At 36.5% G+C, this 23874-nt stretch overlaps 1 protein-coding gene across 1 annotated transcript in view; it reads left to right on the top strand.

Moving 5' to 3' along the window:
• The window catches only part of TBX20 (T-box transcription factor 20), a 57940-nt gene that overhangs the window by 26658 nt on the left and 7408 nt on the right, over positions 1-23874 (top strand). The gene's annotated exons all lie outside the window — the stretch shown is intronic.

A 23874-nucleotide genomic window follows, 5' to 3' on the forward strand; every position in this document is an offset into this window, starting at 1 on the left:
GCTCTTTTTTTTTTCTTTTGGATTGTTTATCTTTTCTTTTATTGATCCATATAAGCTACTTATATTAGTATTTTTATTGTTTATTTATATTGGAACCATTTTGTCAGTTTGAAATTAGCTTTTTATGTATGTTTTTGATAAACAGAATATTTTATCACCAAATCTGTTTTACTTTATGATTTCTATCTTAAGAAGAGGTTCCCGGCGCACCTGGGTGGCTCAGTCATTAAGCGTCTGCCTTCAGCTCAGGTCATGATCCCAGGGTCCTGGGGTCGAGCCCCACATCGGGCTCCCTGCTCCACGGGGAAGCCTGCTTCTCCCTCTCCTACTCCCCCTGCTTGTGTTTGCTCTCTCGCTCTGTCTCTCCCTGTCAAATAAATAAAAACAAAATCTTAAAAAAAAAAAAAAAAAAAGAGGTTCCCTACTCCAAAACTCTATAAATATGTAAATATTCAAGTACAGATTTCTGTCACTTTACTGCTTTCTAATTTTTCATTTAAAAACTCATACAGTATTTATTTTGGTATGAGATATAAAATAGACATGTCACTGTATATTTTTTTTATTTTAAATTTTTAAAATTTTATTATGTTAATCCCCATACATTACCTCCTTAGTTTTTGATGTAGTGTTCCATGATTCATTGTTTGTGTATAACACCTAGTGCTCCATTCAGTACGTGCCCTCTTTAATACCCATCACCAGGCTAACCCATCCCCCCACCCTCCTCCCCTCTAGAACCCTCAGTTTGTTTCTCAGAGTCCATAGTCTCTCATGGTTGGTCTCCCCTCCGATTTCCGCCCCTTCATTTTTCCTTTCCTACTGTCTTCTTTTCTTTTTTTAACCTATAATGTATTATTTGTTTCAGAGTGATAGACATTGGGGAGCGTATGTGCTATGCTGAGCGCTGTGAATTGTGTGAGACTGTTGAATCACAGACCTGTACCTCTGAAACTGTATATTTTTTATAAGTGGTTCCAATACCATGTATGTACTAGCATATTCCTTTCCTATTTATTTATAATTCCCCCTATCATATACTAAGTTTTTGTCTGTGGTAGTTTTGTAGTCTCTTTATTGATCTTCCAGTATTGTATTAATTTTTGTAAATTGATAAAATATATAAATATTTGATGATACTTAGATATCTGATATGGCAAACCCCAAACCTTTTTACTTGTTATTTTCAAATTTTCTTGATATTCTTTGACATTTATGCTTCCAGCCTTTGGAATCATTTTGTCAAGTCTTCCCAAAAAAGTCATTGAAATTTTGACTGGGCTTAGGTTCAATTTATACAGTAATTTGGGGGAGAAAATTGGTATCTTTATAGTATTGGAACTTCCTTCTAGGAATATGTCATGTTTGTCCTTTTATTGAAATGTCTTCTTATGTTCTTTAGAAGTTTTGATATTTTCAAGTTTGTAAGTCCTGCCCATATTTTCTTGGGCTCATAGCTAAGTCTACTAGAGCTACACTGTCCAATTTAATAAATAGCCACTGCCCACAGATGGCTAGTGAGGACCTGAAATGTGGCTTTTCCGCACTGAGATGTGCTGTTAAGTACAAAAAAACAAACCCCATGATTTTGAAGAATGAAAATATCTCAAGAATAGTTTTAAAATATTTTTAGATGTAAAAATAATATTTTGGACATATGTTGGGTTAAGTATATTAAAATTAATTTCACCTATTTTTTTTAAAATGTGACATCTAGACTATTTAAAATTACATATATGGCTCACACTACCTTTGTATTGAATAGTACTATACTAGAGAGTTTTTGGGAGGAGAGAGCTTGCTTTTGAAAGTAGAATTTTTAATTAGAAATCTACCTAGTTTAGTCTATAAAAAGCTATTGATTTCTATATGTCTTTGGCATACTGCCATTTTACTGAACTTCAAAAGAATAGTTTTAGTAGTTTTTCCTTTTAGTCTCTTGAGTTATCCAGTTAGATTGCTATATAATTTGCAAAAAATGATAATTTTATCTTTTTCTTTCTAATAGCTATGCTTTTAAAAATGTCTTTTCCTTGTTTTATTACACTGACTTAAAATTTTCCAGGATGCTATTGAAAAGTAATGATGATAGTTGGCATTTTTCTCTTGTTCTTGACTTACTTAACAATGCCTCTAATGTTTGGTCATCATATATGATTTTCACCGGCTATGGGTTTCAGGAGGATATTCTTTATCATATTGAGGCAATACCCTTCTATGCCTAAAGAATTTTTTGTTATCCTGAATATTAGTTGAATTTATATTTAATGCTCTTTTAACATCTGAGACAATTTTAATTATTTTTCTACTTTAAAATAATAATATTAATTATACTCATAGTGTCTATGTTGAACTATCCATTTATTCCTGGAATAAATCCTGTCTGGATTTTATCTGGTTTTCTTATAATACATTGCTGGATTTAATTTATTTGTATTTTATTTAAGACTTTTTATCAATCTTTGTAACAGATTTGACATTGTTTATTCTTTCCTTTTCTGTCAGTTTTTGGTATCAGGTTTCTGCTAGTTTGTTCAAATGAATTGAAATATGTTCCTTCTTTTTATTGTCTGGATCAGTTTAAATAGCAAGGAAGTGATTTTACAGTCTTGCCCATAAATTCATGTGGGTGCAGTACTCTTATGGGGAAGACTTATTTAACTACTTAAGTTCCATAGTGTTTCAGTAAATATATATTAACTTCTATCCCATTTAATGCTTTTTGTCTTGGATTCTACTTTGCCTAGTCTTATATTGCTATGCATTTTCAATTCTTGCTTTATTTGCCTTTTAATTTTTAAAAATCTCCGTCACTACAGCAGTATACCCCCCTCTCTCTTGCATCATCAAATATCCTGACATTTCTTTCATGAAGGTAAAAACAACCTTCTCTTGATCCCACTTGTCTCTTCAATTACTACTCTTTCAGTTTTTCTGCTCCTTCTCAAAGTAAAGCTGCTTAAGAGTTGTGTGTATTCTCTTCCCTTTGTCTTTCCTACCCTGCCTTTCAGACTTTCACTCCCTTTGCCACCATTCCACCCTTGTCCAGGTCACCGGTGACCTCTGCATTTTTAAATCCAATGGTCAGTCTCAGTCCTCATCCTCCTTGGCCTGTCAGTCAGGTTTGACACTGCTGTTTATTCTCTCCTAGTTTCCACCTGGCTTCCAAGACCTCTCACTCTTCTGGTTTTTATTCTACTCCATTGGCCGTTCTTTCCTCCCCTACGCTGGTTGGTTCTTCCTCTTGTCCTCCATCTTTAGACAGTGATGTGTTCTGGGCCTTGGTCCTGGGACCTCTTTTTCTCAGTCTGTACCTACTACCTGGGTAATTTGACCCAGTTTCATGCCATTATATGCTAATCACTATCAGATTTACATCTCTGCTTCTGGCCTCTCAGAGTCAAAGATCTGACTGGCTATTTCTTTTACTCTTCCCTCTCCCCTCGGGTACCTCAGATTTCACATATCTGGAACAGGGATGCCCAATCATACTCTTCCACATCTGCTCTTCCCTTACTCTTCCCATTAGTGCTGCGGACTGCTGCATCCTTCCCATTGCTCTGGCCAAAAGGCTGGCAGTCACCCTTGGCTCCTCTTTTTCTTTCATTTTCCACATCCATACAGTCAGCTAATCCTTCAAACTGTTCAGAGGAATCCAACTACTTCTTATCATCTCCACTGGTACCACCCTTATCTGCGATACTATCATCTCTTTCCTAGATGGTTACATTAATTTCCTAATTGATATTTCTACCTCTACTCTTACTGCCCTTAAATCCATTTCGAGTACACCAGTCAGAATGATCTTGTCAAAGAAAGGAAGTTGGACCGCATCACTCTTGCTCAGAGCTCTCAAATGACTCACCTTCTCAATGATGGTAAAATCCCAGTTCAGACATGGCTTGAAAGGACCTGTGGAATCCGACCCCAGCCTTCTCAGGTCTGTCTCCGAACTCTTGTACCTTTCTTTCTCTTGCCCACTTTGCTCTCAGCATACCCAGGCCCATGTTCGCCTTAGGGCCTTTATACTTACTTTTACCCTCTGCCAGGAATGTGCTGCCCTCAAATCTGAATGGGTCTGAGGCTTTGTCTGTTTTTTTTAAACATTTATTTGAGAGAGAGAGCATGCATGAGAGTGCACGAGTGGGAGGAGGGGTAGAGGGAGAGGGAGAAGCAGACTCCCCGCTGAGCAGGGAGCCCGATGTGGGACTCGATCCCAGGACCCTGGGATCACGACCTGAGCCGAAGGCAGACGCCTAACGACTGAGCCACCCAGGCGCCCTTTGTGTTTGGTTTCCTACTATATCCCTAGATAATAGAATAGTGGCTGGTAAATAGTAAACACTCACATTATTTGTTGAGTAAATAATGATGTGTATCCACAGAGTATCTTAAAAGCCATAGTTTTTTTTTTTTTTTTAAGACTTTATTTCTTCATTTGACAGAGAGACAGCAAGAGAGGGAATGCAAGCAGAGGGAGTGGGAGAGGGAGAAGCAGGCTTCCCACTGAGCAGGGAGCCCGATGTGGGGCTCGATCCCGGGATCCTGGGATCATGACCTGAGCTGAAGGCAGACGCTTAACGACTGAGCCACCCAGGTGCCCTTAAAACCCATAGTTTCAAAGATACTCTGTAACTACAGAGTATCTGTAGTTTTAAAAATTTTGTCTGACGGTCTTTGTGTTTTAATAGAGAAGTGTAATCCATCTCCCAGTATTGTAATAACTGATATGTTTGGTATTTCTGCTCTCTGTTTAATTCAGCTATTTACTTTACATTTTATTTTCTCTTCTTGTCTTTTGTTATATTTATCAAGTTTTTGTCAGGCAATGGGCTGTATGCTTTACACACTTGATTTTAGTCACTCATCGAAATAATCCTATAATAAAGAACCATTATTGTCCCTGTTTGGTAGAAGAGATAGCAAAGTTTAGAGGGACTGATACTTTATTCACACAATTTGTGTGTGAGATGAGCCTCACACCCACTTTAGTTTGTCTGAAACCAAAGTCCTTTCTCTAATGTTGTATTTTTTTAATAATTATGCTTTCAAACTCTAAAAGACATAATTGTAAAATTGATATCTCTGTTATTGTCAGAAACTATACACTTTCTTTTCTTGTAAAATAGGAGATATTTAGTATATGATTCTTCTTTCTACTATCCTTCCTTCAACCCTTAATTTTGGTTTAAATAATTTGGGATTTTAAATCCAGATTTTTATTCATGTATCTTCTTTATCTTTTTCAAAATTCTTTTGTAAGGATCACAGTGCATCAACTATAATCTTTTAGATTGAATTCTAGTCTTTCATTGTATACTGCTCATTTCTCGAGTCTCTCCAATGTTTGGAATTGTGTTCTGACTTTACTCTCAGTTATTGGTAAATGTTAAGTAATTGGCCAGGGGAGGCTATATGGCTCCTTTTCTTTATGAATTCTTGCTTATCCAAGAGGATCTGCTGCCATTATGGTCACAGTCTTTTCCCTCAGAACTCTTTCAGCTGTCCTTTGCCACCTGGCTTTTAAATACTGTGGAATAGAAGTGGGTGCCATAGCCTTCCCTTTTTTGGAAACTTACCTTTTTTCTGCCTGGATAGAATGCTTTTAGAAAATTTTCTTTGAAATTGAGAAATTGTGCCAGTATCTGTCCAGTTGTAGATTTGTGAAAATTAGTATTGCCTCTTTAAATGCTTTAAATTGAAAACTCAAGTTGTTTTTCAGCTCAGGCAAATTTTCTTCTCATTCTTTATCGCCTTCTCTTTTTGCTTCTAAGTGGTCTGCTCTACTCAGACCTTCTAAAACTCCTTTTATACATATGTGGCATCTCCTGAATCTATTCCCTGTTTCTCTTATCTATTCAATAATTTTCATCTCCTTAACTTCTTACTCTGGTGTTGGGACAATTTCTTGTGTAAGACTTCTAACTTGTTGATTTTGTTTCCTGTGGCATCCAGTGTTCTGGGTACCGACTTCCTTTAGGATGTGGTGATTATTACTTTGTCATTTCTGAGTATACTTTCCCATCCAGATGGTTTCCTTTTCATGCCTGTTAGTGAGTACCTGCTTTGTTAATACAGGATATTAAATCTTGCTGCAAATTTGAAAATATAAATTAGAGACTTAAAATCTCTCTCTCTGTTTCTTGAAACAAGTCTGTTTCCAAAGACAACACTTGTTCTGCTTTTTAAAATTAGTTTTCTTCTGGGGCGCCTGGGTGGCTCAGTCGGTTAAGCGGCTGCCTTTGGCTCAGGTCATGATCCTGGGGTCCTGGGATCGAGACCCACGTCCGGCTCCCTGCTCAGCAGAGAGCCTGCTCCCTCTCCCTCTGCCTGCCACTCTGCCTACTTGTGCTCTCTCTCTCTATCTCTCTGCCGAATAAATAAATAAAATCTTAAAAAATAAATAAATACATAAAATTAGTTTTCTTCTTTTGAATTGCTGAATGTTTTGTTAATGTCCAATTACTTTTCCCCAGGTCATCTATAGAATGGGATGTCTGTTTGCTTAGTGTTCGAAGTTGAGATTAATTTTGAATAAAAGCATGTGGATCTTTGTTAAATCTTTCAGGTGCAGACCCAAGAGTGGGGTGATAATTTAAATTTATTATAATTTGCCACTGTGGAAATATAATGACTCTGTTCGGGGTCGGGAGTTGTGGCAGGTGGGTGGACATAGTCTTGGAAAGGGAGTTTTCATTGTGCAGTGACCAACCTCCTCTCTCAGTTGGCCTCAGTGAAATCAGCTCCACCACACTTCCTTCCAGCCAGGCAGAGCAGCCTTGCAGCCCTGCTCCAGAGCTAGCCATAGTCCTGGACCCACAGCCTTCAGTATACCATAACCACTCTGTGCTGGCTGAGAGCACTGTGGTGGGATTCCTTAGTCCTCGCCTCCAGCGGCGTGAGAATCTGCTCCCAGTCAGCGACTCAAAGACCTGCCTTTATTATTAATCTCCACTGCTCCATGGTGGGGTTTAGGTAAAGTTTTGATGGAGGCCTTTTCATTTATTCCCTCCCCAGCTAGCTTTCTCCCTTGTACAGTGATGACTGGGCACACTGCTTGATGCTTCCCTCACTCCTCTCCTGTTTGTGGCTAAAATATCTAAGTGTGCTATTGGAATTCTACCTGATTTCCTGAGTTTCTCTTGTTTTCTCAGTCATGTCACTGGGACAGAGAATTCAATACATAGGCTTATCTCACCTTATTCATTCAGGATTTGTACTGAAAGTCTCAATAAAATAAGTTTAAAATCCCCTGGCATTGAATAAAACTTTCAAACACATGAAATTTGGACACAAGCCCAGTAGGAATCAGGTCTTTTTGCTCAGAGCTCAAAGCCACTCTATTAATTTAGATGAGGAGGGAAACTCCAGGAAAGTTGCAAATCTAATATTCTGGGAATTGATAGAAGTTTTATCTGCATCAAGCCATGGAGCAGCAAATGTTTTGGCAACTTTGCTAAAGAGGTTCATAGTTTATGGATAATTTCTAGATCTTTCATAATGACGTACGGTGTTAAAAAGAAAGTAGTGTTTGGTTCTAACACCGCTCTTAGCTGGCTTGTGGAGTTTCTGAGGCTGTAAGGTGGTGGGGAGCAGCGCAGGGCCAGTGGGGCCCATCTCTAAGGTAAGTAGCTTAGAGCAGGGGTGGCAAACTGCTGGCTGCTGCCTGTTTGGTAGAGTCCACGAGGTAAGAATGGTCTTTTACATTTTTAAATGGTTGAAAAAAAATATAAAAGTAACGCTTTGTGACATACAAAAATAATATGAAATTAAATTTTATTGTCTATAAATAGGGTTTTATTGGATGACAGGCACGTTTTTTCAATTCATGTATTGCACGTGGCTGTTTTCCTGCTAGAGTGACAGAGCGGAGTGTATCTGGCGGAGACCATAAAACATGTGAAGCTTTAAACATTTACTGTCTGGCCTTTTTAGAAGAAGTTTGCTGATTCCTGGCCAAGAGCTTGAAGGGGCCATGGAAATACTTAACAGCAAGGAAAACTCCAACCCAGCAATTTTACGTCCACAGGATGATTTTTTTCCTCTTTCTGGGTTAAAATGAAGAAACTCAGAATTTCATTTTGAGCTTGTTGACAAAGCTGGCGAGAAGTGATCTCTGCCAACACCTTATCCTTCCTGTCTTTTCAGTGGTAGTTGAGGCATCCTCATAGGGTCATTTCAGCACCTGTAGTTCAAGCCAAAGAAAGATGACAGAGTAGGGCAACAAAGTAACAACCCAGACATGCATACAACCCAGACTGCAGATCTCAATTATCTATGTTACTTTTATCCATTTTCTAATCTTGTACCTTAACTGTGATGAATAATTGGAAAACAGGCTGTAATTTTTTTTTTTTCTCTCTGAGCACTAGGAACTTTCAGGGTCTTCAGAGAACAATATGAAAGGATTTGGGGAAAGCAGGTGTTCTAACTCCTAAAACATCATCTGGTTTATTATGAGGGAATTAGAAAATACTTTTTCTAGTATTTTTCAGATTTGCATTTTAAAATGGCAAAGTAACATACTTGAAATGCATAAGAAGCAGGTACTCAAATTTCAAATAAGTAAAATGTGAGCCACCACCTCTCCACCTAAGCTTTCAGTTTGAAGGGGGTGTGCGTGTGCGTGCGTACTTTGAAGATAAAATCCAAAAGGAGTTCAAATGAACACTTTCCATTTAAATTCAGGGCTTTTATGCAACCTCTTAGACCTTACAGCTGTGTATCTCTTCTCTCAGGCTGAGAATGCAGCCCTCACTAATACGGGGAATGATAGACTGTTCTGTCATTACTCATTTGCTTTATCTCACAGTGCAAGATCCACAGCAATCTCACGATACGTGAATCACATACCCCCAACAATGTGGCAACTAAAAATAGCTGAAAATCTTTTTGTGGTTCTTTTTGTCCTTAGTGTAGATTCTACTACGGTGTTCGTTTTTAGTTCATTTAGTTTCTTTTTCCTTAGTTCATTACTAAAGTATTCTAAAGTCATTTGGAAGCATTTCTCTATGTAGTTATGCTTATTACCCAGTGATATACATTTAGGTTCATCTGTTTTATTGTGTTTTTTGGGTTTTTTTACATTAAAAAATGTAATTTTCTTACATGACTATTTAATAAATTATTTACGTGGTTTCAAGACAGATCTACAGAACATGGCTTATTCAGAGATGTCAAGATTCTCTCCTAATCCCCTCCACCCTAGGTCTTCCTTCTCCTAGAAGTAACCATTTTAAAAAAAGGACTGTTTATCCTTCCAGTATGTTTTTTGATATAAGCAGATACATATTTATATATTCTTTTCCTCTTTATCTTAAATGTTAACACACTCTATACATTTTCTACCTCATTTTTTTTCACATGACAGTGTACATTAATATTATGTGTTGTACATATATACTATGTAAGTATAAAATATATATAATATATATGTAATGTACATATTAATATGTTTGAATTCAGTTGTTCCATTGTTTTGTTTTGTTATATTTAAATAGATAAATAAGTCTTTTATGTAATCTCTTACTATGTGGTCTATCTTATTAGCAACCTTTTTTTGTACTATTATTTTTTGGTATCTAGCAAGGTTTGTACTCTTACTCTGTTTTCCTTTACACTAATGTCTTTTAAAAACTCCTAGTCCCCCGTTTCTAATTTTCTGTAAGTCCCCTCCTATGAGCAGAATTGAAATTAACTAGTAACTTCTCCCCCCCCACTTTTCCTGTTTTTAAGCATTTGAAGACATAACCCTTTAATCTCAGTTAATAAATACAGATGACCGACAATCTTATTCTACTTATCACTTCCCTTCCCATCCTCCTCCCATTCTTGAGAATTGTACTTGATTTACCTTGTCAGAGTATAGACTCATCACACAGGTACTCTTTATTTTTTTTTAAAGATTTTATTTATTTATTTGACAGAGACAGCGATAGACAGTGAGAGAGGGAATACAAGCAGGGGGAGTGGGAGAGGGAGAAGCAGACTCTCCGCTGAGCAGGGAGCCCGATGAGGGGCTCCATCCCAGGACCCCAAGATGGTGACCTGAGCTGAAGGCAGACACTTAACCGACTGAACCACCCAGGCACCCCTACATGTACTTTCTTATCACCATGGTTTAATCTTAGTTTTTCAAGTAAATATAGATTTAATGGCCACTGATGCATCCTATGTCATTGTCTCCCTAGTCATTTTGGTTTTCTGAAGCTCATTTTCTGCTAGATGCCTCAAGAAAGCTTGTGGGGCCAATATTCCTTGCCTTTTGCCTGAACATGACAGCTTGGGCTTTTATTTGCAAAAGTCAGTTTGACTTGATAGGCAATCCTTGCCTCACATTTTCTTTCCTGCCATATCTTAACTATGTTGTTATTGTGTCCTGATGTAAAGTGTGGCTGTCACTCTCTGATGGCATCCTAATATTCTTTCCTATTTAAGTGATGTAGTCTTTTATCTGGAATGACCAAAAGATTTCCTTGTTTTTCCTTTGTTCTTATTGTCCTTGATCAAAGGACCAAGGGCGATCCCTAGTTCCCAGAAGAGGATTACCTGGACTTGTTGTGTCCCTGTTTCCTTCACTCATAGGTGTCATTAAGGGATGGAAAGAAGGTGGCATCAGTCCTCTGAAATGTTACTCATTTGCTCCCCTTGTACCTCGTGCTTCCTTATAATGAGTAGTTGTTGGAGTACAAACTAAGTCTCTCCCTACACTAAAGTCTAGTAAGCTTCCCAGTGGAATCATTTTTGAATTATCAGAAGCTCTGCTGATAACTTTAGAGGCAGAGAGGTGGAAATTCATGGGTGCAGTGGAATGTGAGGATTATGTGGATTTTCCTTCTCTACATCATGGGTCTCCTCCAGACACCTGGCACTTGCATCATTTTGATGGACTCCGTGGTAGAGCAGAATGGATGGCATGCTCAGTACTCTCTCCAGATGTCTGATAGTACAGGTATTTCTTTAAAAATTCTCCTCTACCTTTGTTTTTTTTTATATTAATATGTTCAATTAGGCAATATATAGTACATCATTAGTTTTTGATGTAGTGTTCAACAATTCATTAGTTGCATATAACACCCAGTACTCATCACAACACGTGCCCTCCTTAATACCCATCACCCAGTTACCCCGTCCCCCCACCCCCCTCCCTTCTGTAACCCTCAGTTTGTTTCTGGAATCCAGAGTCTCTCATCGTTTGTCTCCCTCTCTGATTTCCTCCCATTCAGTTTTCCCTCCCTTCCCCTGTGGTCCTCTGTGCTATTCCTTATGTTCCACATATGAGTAAACCATATGATAATTGTCTTTCTCTGCTTGACTTATTTCACTTAGCGTAATCCCCTCCAGTTCCATCTGTGTTGATGCAAATGGTAGGTATTCATCCTTTCTGATAGCTGAGTAATAATCCATTGTATAAATGAACCACATCTTCTTTATCCATTCGTCTGTTGAAGGACATCTCATTGGACATAGTAGTTATCTTTTTCTTGAGGTTTGGTCTAGAGTGAGACTTCTTTGTGCACTTAGCTCATCTTTCCTCTCCATCTTCACTTTCCCCTTCTCAGGGTATCTGCTGATAATGTGGCCTTTCTTCTAAGCATTTGGGCTAGCTTTGGAAAAAAGAAAACTAACATTCAGGGCTCCTGAAGTCATGCATTTCGTGAAGTAGTTAGTCGAGCCTAATAATTGTTGCCCAGATAGCCAACAACATAAATTCTCATATCACTCTTACATCCTATCTTTGGAGATAGGTATAACCAGCAGAATAGATTTAGGCAAAGGAGAGAAGTATGTATATTGGGAGGAGGGGACTATACTAGCTGAAAAAATAAGTAGATTAAACTTCCACCCAGTGAATAGAGAAATAGTAAATAGTTATGGGTCATAAAGTTTGCTAATTCCCTTAATGTTTCATGATTACAGTGATACTTGAGCATTACGGAGACTCTTACAAAGTAGATTATGCAGTGTCTGTAATGATGTAAAACTGAAATATAATTTCAATGAAGTCTGCTAAAACCAAACTAAACCAAACCAAACCAAAAACTGTTCCTTGACTATTAAAGGCAGTGACTATATAAGAGGCAAGCTACTTGCAAATACACATACTAAAGATAGCAAATGGCAAAAGCTAATAATGACAGTCTCTGCCCTTTGGAGCTGCCCCTGCTCCCAGTGACCCACAGTGTTCCCCTGGGACCCACTTTGTGTGACAGGAGCCACAGAGCAGGCCAGGGCTTCTGCGATAGGGGAGGACAGAAGACCTCTGTATCACCTCTGCTTGGAGGGACATACCCCAGGAACGTGATGTTGCTCAGAATGAAGAGACAGAAATCAAAGTGTTAAAAACTGAATTTTATCTCTGAGATTATTGAGCAACATATAATACTCCAATCTTGTATAAATGAAAATGACTTTATTTTTAATTATTGGCATATAGTTCCTTCTTAAGTACAGATTAAAGCATAAGAAAAATATTTTAAATTATATTGTTCATACTGAAGTGTGCCTTGACATTTTGCGGTTAAACTTCCAAAAAAAACACTGAAGCCACGCTTTCTAGGGAGTATGTATTTTGAGGCTGGAATGACTTGGGGAGCCATCCAATTTATCTGTCATTATACCATTGAAGCAACGAGGACCCAGAGACTGTAAGTGATTTGCTCAGGTCACAGTTAGTAAATGTGGGGGTTAGAACCCAGGGTTCTTTACAACTAGTACTGGACTTTTTCAAAATAGCTATTTTTAATTTATCCTTTTTATATATTTAAGGATTCATAAATCATTAGCACCATATGAATCTTAGAGATTATCTAATCCAGCCCACCAGCTGCCTACCACACCCTCATTTTATAGAAGAAATCAAAACCCAGATCCAGATAAGGAATCCGATCACACAGCTTCTTAGGAAAGAAACACTTTTTTAAATCATCTCTAAAGAAGAGACTTAGAATAAGAGCCTGCATGCATAAAAGGAAAGCAATTTTGTTTAGTAACTGGATTAAAGTCTGCTTTTAAATAAAATCTATTAGTTGAATAAAGTAAAATAATCTGTTGATAACAATCTCAAAAAGGAAGGGATGGCTTTTAACAGAATTAATTTTTTTTCAATTTACAGTCACTGCAATATTCCTTTAACTAGCAAGCTGTGTTTCTGCACTAAAAATGTTAACTCATTTATTCACAGCTTATAAGAGGAAGCATTTATTTTACAAAGTAGTGTTAAACAAACCAGTAAGTCAGGTAGGTAGAGTAGCAGAGTTATTCATAATTGGCTTATACTTGTAAATTGTCCTCCTCCTTTTTTTTTCTCCTGCTTGTGTCTTTCTGTGTATGAAGGACATTTGTTCCCTACCTCACAATTTACTAAAGTTTATTTAGAGGCTGAGCAATCTGTACTTTGCTTGAGAGCTTTCTTCTAGTTGCCACAGCTCTAAGACTTAGAAACTAAACATAGTAGCTCCCCCCACCCCCAGTGGTCCAGTTTACTTATTTAAATTGCTAATGATAATAGAAAACCAGAAATACATATTACTACTGAAAAGAAAAACCAGTAGGATTAAGTGAAATAAATAATAATAAACTGAAGTCTAAAAGCTTCTAAAAAAATTAGTTATTTTGCTTTTCCAAAATGGATTGTATTATATATTTCAGTTTTCAAATTAAAATTAATGATTTATAATACATCTCAAGTTGTATTATCTAAAGTTTTCATTTATTAAGTACTTTGTGGAAGCTACACATATTGATATATTGTCTTCCAGTAATTTATAACATTATCTGCATAAATCTTTGGGAAAATATTGTGACAAGGAGTTATTTACAAAGGCCCAGGAGGACGACGTAAACTTGAACAAATTGATGAGCAAGAACAACTTTAAATATTTTGTTTCATATAAATTAGAATTGATTTTAATGGATTTGACATTTTCTCCCTAAACAGTTTTTTTCCAGGCCTGTATTTAGGAGAGAAAGTTAGAATGTAAATTGAAATCCTATTTAATTTTCTCCCTGTCATGCATAGTGTAGGATAGTTTAAATGAAGCCTGGCAAGTTAGAGTGACTGGAAGTCCTAATTTCATCTAAAATGGTCATGATTCTGTAACCAGCTTTAGGAACACATGATCTTGATACTCAATGATAACAGCAAGAATTTAATTTTATCTATAAACATTTATTGAATGGCTTATTATATCCCAGGTACCAATATACACTCTCCGTGTGTATTAATTCATTGAATCTTAATAATTGCCTTAAGAGCTAGACCCTATTAATATTCTCATTTTACAGATGAGAAAACTGAGGCATGGAGAAGTGAAGTAATTTGCCCACAGGCACACAACTCTCAAGTGGCAGAGCTAGGATTCAAGCTAGGCAGGTGCCAGCAAACAGACTTGTAACCATGACACTAGGGCAGTGGTTCTCCAGGTGTGGTCTCTGTGTCAGCAGCATCGGCATGCCCTTGAAACACCCAGGAGGTCACGTTCTCAGGCCATACCTCAGACCTACTGAATCAGAAACTCAAGGGGGGGGCTCCCCAGTCTATGTTTTGACAAGTCCACCATCAGGTAATTCTGATGCACGCTGTCCTCGTCTGTTTGGGCTGCTATAATAATAATGCCACAGACTGAGTGGCTTAAACCATACACCTTTATTGCTCACGGTTCTGGAAGCTGGCAGAGTCTGTGTTTGATAAGGGCCTGCTTCCTGGCTCATCTCAGTGTGTCCTCACATGGATGGAAAGCAGAAGGCCAAAGCAAGCTCTCCTGTCTCCTTTTATAAGGGCACTAATCCCATGTAGTAGCGCTCCACCCTCAAGACCTAATTGTCTACCAAAGGCCCTGCCTCCTGCTTGCATCCCTTTGGGAGTTAAGATGTCAACATGTGAATTTTGTGGGAGACACAGACATTCAGTCCATAACACACACTAAAGCTTGAGAATCACTGCCTAGCTTAAGTATTGTCCCCTCCTTGTTCAAAGGCCAACAGCATAGTGGTAGAGACAGTCATGTCAACACGTGATTGTGATCAATCTAGTAAGTACAATGAAAGAGGAATGTATTAGGTATAGTGGTGCAAAGGAAAAAGGAGAAAAGGAAGGTTTTGCTTTTTGAACGCTGAGAAATTTGCCCTCTGGTTTCAGAGACAGACAAACCAGCGATCAGTTCCAATACTGATAGAGTGTGTTGGTTTTGCTTATCTAGAGTTTGAACAGTGACTTCAAACAGGTATGAACATTTTGGCAGGATCAACAGAATCATTGTAGCTACTCTTTATCTTGCCCACCTTCTGGCTATGATAGTATCTCTCACATGTATATTATTCTTGAAATTGATGGTTACATAGTAGTCAAAGAGATCTTTTAAAAATACCTAAGGTAATAATGTCCTAACGTACTTTTTTTTGCCTAGCAAAATAATTTAGTATTTAGATATTTAGAAAGGCCGATAATGGTACTTTAGTAAATAATTTAGTATTAGATATTTAGAAAGGCTGATAATGGTACTTCAGTAATGGTACCCATTTTATTTATCTGTTAAATCCAAAGGAAGCCTACTAAAGCTATAGTCTCTTGCTTTGGGATATTAGAGAATTGAGCATTGCAAGATACTGTCATAGCTTGTGATACCTAAATTACTTAACCCATTAGGTGAGTCATCCCTTAATTTTCAGGGTACAATATTTTAGAAGTCCTTGCAATAGGGCTTCTAGGCTAAACAAATTCTTTGCACTTTTCATTCTGCTAGAAACAGGGATTAGACACAAAGTAAACAATGTGGGCTGTCTACTCTTTGCAAATCTTCAAAGAGATGGCCCTGATATTGCACCACTGTTTTCAATCACTTAAAAGGCAATAATTCAATTATGCCATCCTTTATATAAGAACTGCCATTGCTTTCAGTTCACTTTCAGGCCTGACACAAGTAAATCACTTTGATAAAATCCTTTTTTTCTCCCTCTTAGAGACGAGAATAAGTAATGATACCAGTGATCTTACCAAGGACAAAATGAATATAATGTACTTCTTATAGAAAAGCAAGATATTTCAGAAGGCAGTGATTCATTCTGTTATTTGGGAAATGATTTATCTGGGTGTGTATGTGAAAGATGTTTAAGTGATTTTATATAAGGGTACTTTTAGAGAAGTAAATACTATATTTTGGTTTTGAGCAGTTTATGTGCATAGTATCGGAAGAGGAATATACCTCAGAAATAGATCATCCAAAATGGGCTCATTGATAGCCCTTCTTTTATAACTATACAAAGAGAAAATGTTTCCTAGAGTATTTGAAGCAAGTTCCTTTCTCATGTGAAAATAACCATCTAAGTTCATTTTAAATATTAACAGTATGACACATACTCAGACTAAAAAGGACATCAGCTTGGTATGTTACAGTTTTCATATTAGTAAGGGTTGCCAAGCTTGCTTGACTTTTTTCTTAATGACCTGAGTTACCCACAAAGACAGTCACTCTCTAATATTGTAGTGAATTAAGTCCTTGAGGAAGTGACATCTGCTGTTAAGGCTGTGGGGGGTCCAACATCACCAGAGTGTGGGCATATAAAGGTTAAAGTATGGGGCAGTTGGCAAATTGATTAATTAGCATCCATATCATGCCAAATTATCCTTTCCATTAAGTTTTGCGTTTAATATATTTACTATGCCTCTTAGTATATAATAAAGTATTTTCATTTCAACAAGTCTAAATCAAAGGATTCAACAAGTCTGTTCAAGAGATTTTTAAAAATAAGTTACACTTTTAAACAAGTGATATGGATTTGCTTAAGCTTAACATTTTATGTTTTATGATAGGTATAATTTTATAGGAGAACTGCAAATAACACTGTAGTCAAATTCTCTGCTGACTTTAGTATTCTATCACTGAGAAAAAACTTCCTGTTTAGATCTCATTATTCTGTATTAGGATTATTCAGATGGGTAGAATAAATTGGAGACAAATATAATCTAAGAGAATAAAATATTTTTACCTGCTTTAGATATACTTTTATAGGTTACTAAGTACCTCCTACATGCCAGACTCTGTTTTGGCCAGTTCAAATGCCTTATCATAGTTAATCCTCACAGTTACAGTTCTTATCACTAGTCCCTGCTTTATTTTTATTTTTCCATAGCACTGTTATCATCATCTAATATGCTTCATATTTTTCTTAATGTCTCTCTCTCTCTTTTCCTTCTAGCCTACTCCCCTGTTAGACAGGGATTTTTATGTTTTGTTTATTGCTATATCCATAATTCCTAGAATAGTGCCTTGTTCATAATAAGTACTCAGTAAATATTTTTGGATGAATTAATGGCCCTGTGAGGCTGTTATTATGCTCCTCAATGTATAGATGAAGACAGATTAAGGAAGTAACAGAACTAGAATGTGAAAATGGTTCTAGATGGTCCACCTAGTCATCTGTACATTCATCCATTCGATAAATGACTTTAAAGCCCATGATATTTCCAATATACCACTCTACCTTCAGTGCATTTACTATATAAAAAATTGGCATGATAATGACAATTTTTATCAGTCATTATAAGGAATAAGTATTGGTGTTAGTTCAGCTGTTCTTTTCTTTTTGTTAATTGGTAGGGTATTACTTCCATGACATTTTTATAGCTTCCAATTAATTGTGAATGAACAATACATATGTTCAAAATTCAAAGGGTACAGGGGAGTATATGGTGAAAAACATCCATCACATACCTCTCCTTTGTTCTTAAATTTGCATTCCTATTGGAGTCACTTGGGGAGCTTTAACAATTACTGAAGCCTGTGTCTCACCCCCAGAGGTTGTGGTTTACTTGTTCTGTTGGTGTGGCCTGGGTTTTTGAATCCTTAGAAGATCTCCAGGAGGGACTTTGCTTCAGGTAAAGGTAAAGTAGCAAGGACCAAGTATATTCTATTGCCTTAAATAATTAAGAAACACACGAAATATACAAAACAATTTTTTTTTTATTATATTGGACATTAGGCAACAAAAGACAGTAATCCCCACGGGATGGGAATCAAATGAGGTGAGCCCTTTGATGGCATCAGCATATAGTCTGAGAGTGTATCCAGGCCATGGCACAAGAGCAGAGAATACAAGCAGAGCTTGGCAAATTTCCTGAGTTTAACAGTCAGAGCTAAGAGTCTGCTGAGACCAAAACAGAATCCACAGGACAGACTATAGGACAGGAGAACTCCAAAGATCTTTAGGGGATCCCTCTTAACTGTTCAGCAGAGATCCGAATAAATCGTGCATCCAAGGAAACTACCAGAGGCTGGGGGGAGAACACACCTGAAAAGATTAGAGGAAACAGTCTCTAGTATTTATACAGAAGTGGGAATATCGTGTGTTCTGACACCTAACAGATGGACTGGAAAACCTTGTGCTTTGCAGGGCATTTGATAGAATTCTCAGAAGGTTTTTGCTTCAGTGGTGAGGAAAACTTAATCCTAGACTAAAGAGTGTTCCAATCTTCCCTCAGATATCTTGAAAGCAAGACCCAAAACGATCAAATTATTTCCAGGTAACTTAATTATATCCCAGAACAAAGCTCAAGAATATTTATAGGAATACAAACACATCCAGCACCCAACAAGATAAAATTCACAGTCTGGTATCTAATCAAAAATTAACAGAAGTACAAAGAGGTAGGAAAATATGACCAATAATGTGATAAATTTATCAACTGAAAATGAAATTGACACAAATATTATAATTACAGGACAAGGACATTAAAAACAATTATTATATCTATGTTATATATTAAAAAAATTAAACAGAGAGATGGAAGCTGTCCAAAAGATTCAAATCAAAATTCTAAAGATAAAAACTATAATGTATAAAATGAAAGATAACACTGGATGGGGTTAATGGCAGAGTACACATTGCAGATAAAAAGACTGGTAAACTCGAGACACACAATAGAAACTATCCAAAGTGAAATGCAGAGAACAAAGAGAAATTTTTAAAAATGAAGCATATTGGTGAGTTATGAGAAAACTTTAAGCAGTCTAATATATGTGTAATTGGAGTCCCTGAAAGGTAGATGGGAAGTTGGGGGGGCGTGGGTAGGGTGGGAGAAAAATTATATTTAAGTAGTAATATCCAAAATTTTTCCTAATTTAATGACAACTGAAAACACACAATCCAAAGAGGCTCAAGAAACTTGGAGAAATAACATCAGGGCACATCATAATCACATTGCTCAAAAGTATGATGAAGCGAAAATATTGAAAGCAACCAGGGAAGTAAAGACATCACATAAAAGGAACAAAAATAAGGATGCCAGCAGATTTCTTCTCAGAAACAAAGTAAATAGAAAAAAAAAAAAAGTAAATGAGACAGTGGAGCACCATTTTTGAAGTACAGAAAGAAAACATGTCTGTCAACTGGGAATCCTATACTCAGCAAAAATATCTTTAAGAAAATAAAAGTAAAATGAAGACATTTTTCAGATATATGAAAGCTGAAAGAATTCACCATCAACAAACTATACTACAAATATGTTAAAGGAAGTTCTTCAGGTAGAAAGAAGATTTGATGTCAATCTGGATCTACACAAAGCAATGAAGAGCAGTGGGAATGGTAACTACAAGGATAAGTAGATCAGATTTTTTCATATTATTTCCATCTTTTAAAAAATAATTGTTTAAACAAAACAGCAACAATGTAATGTCAGATTTATGTAAAAGTAAAATCTTTGACAAGAATAGCACAAAGGATGGAAGGGAGAAATGGAAATATTATAAGTCTTAAGTATACTTGAAGTAATATCTTATCATTTGCCTAGTAAATTGTAGTAAGTTAAAAATATTTACTATAATACTAAATCAACCACTAAAATAACAAGAGTAAGTTACAGCCAATAAACCAACAAAGGAGATGAAATGAAATAATAAAACAACCTAAAAGAAGGCAAAAAAAAGAAAAAGGCAAATAGCAGATGAGAAGGTAAAAAGCAAATATAGGAATGATAGACTTCAACCTGGCCATATTAATAATCACATTAAATATATATGCACTAAATACCCCAGTTAAAGGGGAGAGGTTGTCAGTTTGGATTAAAAAGCACAATCCGAATATGTGCTGCCTTATGAGAAATGCACTTTATATCTAAAGGCAGCAGGTTCAAAGTAAAGCAATGGGAAAAATATACCATATTTACACTAGTCAAAAGAAAAACTGGAATAGCTATATTAATATCACAGATTTCAGAGCAAAGAACTTACCATGGATAAAGTAGATCATTTCATACTGATGCAGGCATACTGCATTATATTGCACATCACTTTATTGTGATTTGTAGTTACTGCATTTTTTACAAATTGAAGATTCAAGACTTCAGTGGAGGAAGTAACTGCAAATGTGGCAGAAATTGCAAGAGAACTAGTATTAGAAGTGGAGCCTGAAGATGTGATTGAATTGCTGTGAGCTCATGATAAAACTTTAATGGATGAGGAGGTGCTACTTATGGATGATCAAAGAAAAGTGGTTTCTTGAGGTGGAATCTACTCCTGGTGAAGATGCTGTGAAGATTGTTGAAATGACAACAAAGGATTTAGAATATTCCATCAACTTACTTGATAAGGCAGCAGTCATGGTTTGAGAGTATTGATTCCAGTTTTGAAATAAGTTCTACTATGGGTAAAATGCTATCAAATAGCATCACACGCCCCAGAGAAATCATTTGTGAAAGGAAGAGTCAATCTATGTGGCAAACTTCATTGTTGTCTTATTTTAAGAAATTGTCAGTCATCCCAGCCTTCAGCACCACCACCCTGATTAGTCAGCAGCCATCAACGAGGCAAGACCCTCTACCAGCAAAAAGATTACCACTTGCTGAAAGCTCAGATGGGGTTAGCATTTTTTAACAATGAAGTATTTTTTAATTAAGGTATATACATTGTTTTATTTAGACATAATACTATTGTACGCTTAATAGACTGTAGTGTAGTGTAAACATAACTTTCATATGCACCAGGAAACCAAAAAATTCATTTGACTTGCTTTATTGCAATATTCATGTTATTTTGGTGGCCTGGAACTGAATCCACAATGTCTCTGAGGTATGCCTGTAAAGGGTTTAATTCATCAGGAGAACTTACAGTCCTACATATTTATGTGCCTAATAGACCTTCAAAGTACAGTACATGAAGCAAAACTGACAGAACTATAAGGAGAAATAGAAAAATAAACAATTATAGTTGGAGATTTCACTATTCCTCTCTTAAAAACTGATAGAACAAGTAGACAGAAAATGAGTAAAGATATAGAAGATTTAAGCAACTCTGTTAACCAACTTCACCCAATTGACATTTATAAAATGCTCTGTCCTACATCAGCAGAATATACTTTCTTCTCAAGTGCGCACAGAACATTTGCTAAGATAGACCATACCCTGTGCCAAAAAACAGGTCCCAATAAATTTAAAGGCATTCAAGTCATACAAAGTATGTTCTCTGACCACAATGGAATTATGTTGGAAAGCAGTAGTAACAGGAAGATAACTGGAAAATTCCCAAACATTTGGAAAATAAATAACATGTCTGAATAACCCAAGGGTCATGGGAGATATCAAAAAGGAAATTAGAAAATATCTTGAACTGAATGAAATTGAAAATACAGCCCATAAAAACTTAAAACTTATAGGATGCTGCTAAAACGTAGAGGAAATTTATAGGCTACATTCCCACTTTATTTTTATTTTTTTAAGTATTTATTTATTTGAGAGAGAGAGTGAGCAGGGGGAGGGGCAGAGGGAGAGGGAGAATCTTAAGCAGACTCCCCACTGAGTGTGGAGCCCAATGCAGGACTTGATCCCACAACACTGAGATCATGACCTGATCTGAAATCAAGAGTCGGACGCTTAACTGACTGAGCCACCCAGGCACCCCTACATTCCTACTTTAGAAGTGAACAAAGATCTCAAATCAATGACTTCACTTTCATCTCAAGAACAAACTGAACCCAAAGTAAGTGGAAGAAAGGAAATAATAAACATCAGAATGGAAATAGGTGGAATAGAAAACAGGAAAATAATAGAGAAAAGTGGGACCAAAAGCAAAGAAGATTAATAAGATTGACAATCCCCTACCCAAACTGATTGGGAAAAAAGGGGAGAAGACACAAATTACCATAGCCAGGAATAAGAGGAGTAATATCACTACAGATTCTACAGATACTGAAAGGAAGCATAATAAAGCAGTATTATGAATGCTTAGCTTATAATTTCAACAATTTAGATGAAATGGACAAATTCCTTGAAGACAGACACAAACTACCAAAATCCATTCAAGAAGAAACAGACAATCTGATGATAGTTTTGAATTTGTAACTAAAACCTTTCTGCAAAGAAAACAAGAGATGTGAAAGCATATGTCCATTTAAAAAAAAGTATACCTGAATATGGGTAGCAGCTTCCGGTGTAACAGAAATTAGAAACAAGGCAAATGTTGGTCAACAGGTGAATAGGTAAACTATAGTACCTATAGTACATACTATAATTTGGACAACAATGCTACTCAGAGTAAGACTTAACTATTTGATATATGCTCCAACATGATGGATCTCAAAGTAATTATGCTGAGTGGAAAGAAGCCAGATTAAAAAAGAAAACATGAGAGAAAGAAAACATAAGATATGATTTCATTTTTGTATAATTTTAGAAAATGCAAACTGATCTGTAGGAACAGAAATCATGTTAGTGACTTCCTTGGTCAGACTTGTTGGGGTGGGGACCAGGAAGCATGAGGAAGCCTTTGTCAGTGGTAGGTATGTTTCTTATCTCACTTGTGGTGGTGTCACTGGTCACATAAGCCCCAACTTGTCAAATTGTACACTTTAAATATGTACCATTTGTTGTATATTAATTATACCTCAATTTAGTTTTTCTTCGTTAAGAGCCCCAGGCGACTCAAGTGGATTTGGGACAAATTTGAGAGTCAAGACAAAGTTGGGAATCATTGCTCCAGTCCCTTAAATCCCTGGTTCCACCGTACAGAGATGACCTATTCTAGGCAGTTTCCTGTAATGAAACTGGAACATTCCAGAAATATTATGCATATACAAACATATATATTCCTTGTTTTAAATCCACAAATGGTAGCACTTTATACCTATATATATCTTCTGTACTTTTTTCACTTACTATATCTTAGAGTTCTTTCCGTATCAGTGAGTATGGAATGGTTTCACTTTTTAAACTAGCTGTATGTTAATCTATTGGATATGGATCCTGATCATTTTGGCCACAGGAAGTTGGTACTCTATGCTTATTTTAAAACTCCCTTGGAATGGAGATGTAACTTGAATTGTTTCTATAACTAATTTTTCTTTTAAGTTTACTCTTAAGTCCTCACTTGCAAGCTACATAATATGACAAAATGCTTTCATTTCTGTGAGTATACAAGTTTTCTAGAAGGCCAGATTCACTATAAGTTAGTATTTTTTTCACCAGTAAAGTCTGTATATCTATGTGAAATGTTGACAAGTGTTACATTTTGAAAAGCTATTATGACATTTTGCTTTCCTTGTCCCTTCAATGTGAAATTTGGTGTTTGATTTGTTCTTCATTCAACACACAGTGTTTTAGATTAATTCTTTTTTTTATCCTTTGGTGGTTAATTCAGTATTAATTGTTAGGCCACAGCTATTCTAGAGATGTATACTGTGTAAAACCAACCTGCTATCAACTTGCATTTTTGGCAAAGAATTCTTTGGCTAAACTCTTGCTGGCTTTTTTTTTTTTTTTTTTTTTTTAAACAGCAGCTGGTCAAATGGGCCAATACCAAAATAATTTTTTTTTTAAAGATTTTATTTATTTTTTGACAGAGAGAGAGACAGCGAGAGAGAGAACACAAGCAGGGGGAGTGGGAGAGG

Source organism: Mirounga angustirostris, unplaced genomic scaffold, assembly GCF_029215605.1.
Source record: "Mirounga angustirostris isolate CCGP_5_RB_7025 unplaced genomic scaffold, mMirAng1.0.hap1 SCAF_12, whole genome shotgun sequence".
NCBI classification, from domain to species: domain Eukaryota; kingdom Metazoa; phylum Chordata; class Mammalia; order Carnivora; family Phocidae; genus Mirounga; species Mirounga angustirostris.